The 1,601-nt window shown below is 43.8% G+C and overlaps 2 protein-coding genes across 3 annotated transcripts in view; both read right to left on the bottom strand.

Annotated features, from left to right (window-relative positions):
- LOC118478788 (striated muscle-specific serine/threonine-protein kinase-like) overlaps positions 1-1,080 on the bottom strand; it is a 4,524-nt gene extending 3,444 nt beyond the window's left edge. The window contains exon 1 of one of the 2 annotated variants that reach the window (XM_035973022.1): positions 970-1,080. The gene's annotated coding sequence lies outside the window, so the exon portion shown is untranslated. The other variant, XM_035973021.1, reaches the window with a different exon arrangement.
- Positions 1-1,601, bottom strand: part of LOC101853418 (membrane-associated guanylate kinase, WW and PDZ domain-containing protein 1) — a gene marked incomplete at its 3' end in the record, with an annotated part of 101,998 nt that overhangs the window by 49,914 nt on the left and 50,483 nt on the right.

The raw sequence follows: 1,601 nt of genomic DNA, 5'->3' as shown, positions 1-1,601 counted from the left end.
CCCCAAGAAAATAACAACAAACATGAAAAAAGAAATTAATAAAAGCGAAAACAAAAGCAACCGCTTGAAGACCAATCTATCTATAACACCCCAGTATCCAACAGTCTACATGTCATCGCCGTCTTTCAAAATTATAGTGTGTCAACATTTTTAAAAAAGAAAGAAAGGAAGAAAAAATGGTAGTTTCATGAGGTGTATCGATTGGTCTTAGACTCATTTTTTTTTTTCTTAAATTAGATACCGATTTAGACAAATTGACTATTTAATGACTTTCCTGAGCGATATGAAAAAGTTTTTGTTTCGTTATGAGGGAAAAGGGCAGGTGGGTGTTTTCTTCTCCTGAAAACCTCGTATTTTGACATACGACAATGATGGATGCTATCGACGATGTACAGTAGGCTGTAAACATCTTAACCAAGAAACTACTATGATGTGTACAGATCACCACCAATTAGTCCTCTCGAACAGATAAAACTGCTGCGTACATAACCTGGCCAAGGAGTCGAATCCCACACGCACGTGCGCGCGCGCACACACACACACACACACAAACACACACACACACCATTTGAAACTTTGCCACTACGCAGAACAAAACGCGTCACGAATAGCTCGCGTGCCAAAGTCTGACTCGGGAACTCGAAAACATTTACTAAGTATTTACTCCTTAACGAACAGACAACTCCACACGAAAACTTTGGGTGCACAACGCTAACAAATAAAAAAAAAACACCACACATCTCATAAAACACTTCCCTTCGTCTTAAAACATTTTTAAAAATTATATTTTTTTTAAACTTAAAAAAAAACAACCTCCGATTCCAATGACCTCCAAAGGACTGTTTAGTCAGAATGAATTTCAAAAGTAAATTCCTGAACGAAACGATATCCGCAAGACACCAATAAACTATACTCTCCACATCTCGTTGTGTGACCTAGCCTCTACCTCCAAAACTCCCTAGTCAATACCTCACTGAATCCTTACGACCAACGCGATGAGCAGTCCGCGACTGTCCTTCACCACTAGCCACTAACTACTAACTATAACAATAACAACTCAGTCAGCACTGCAAGAAAAGTTCTGGGGATTTTCCTTACATCACTATACAATGAGCAGAACGACCGATCGATCACGAGGCACGGTCCACCTATCACAGGCGCGCGTGGGGTGGTGAGCACAAGGCAGGGGGAGAGGGGGAGAGGGGGAGGAGGGAGAAAGAGATAAAGAGACAGCGGAGAGGCAGAGAGAGAGGGATGGAAAGAGGGAAACAGCAAAAGGGAGAGAGTGAGTGGGAGAGAGAGAGAGAGAGAGAAGGAAGAGAGAGAGAAGGAGAGAGAGGGGGGAGAGAGAGAGATAGAAAGAGAGGGGGGGAGAGAGAAAGAGGAGGGCAGGGAGCAGGAGAAGGGAAAGACAGACAGAAAAGAGAGAAAGAAAGAGATAAAGAGAGAGAGATAGAGAGACAGACAGACACACAGAAAGATACAGAGAGATGATTTGGGGGGGGGGAGGCGCTCACTCACACAAGTTTCCCATGAATCACAGCTATTTTTAGCCCGTCGGGGTGTCCCGGGCGAGGTGAGCAGACACGTCACTGCGCCTC

This window comes from Aplysia californica, unplaced genomic scaffold (genome assembly GCF_000002075.1).
Source record: "Aplysia californica isolate F4 #8 unplaced genomic scaffold, AplCal3.0 scaffold00954, whole genome shotgun sequence".
NCBI lineage: Eukaryota > Metazoa > Mollusca > Gastropoda > Aplysiida > Aplysiidae > Aplysia > Aplysia californica.
The sequence above is the reverse complement of the archived record's forward strand: the minus strand, read 5'-3'. Positions and strand labels throughout refer to the sequence as shown.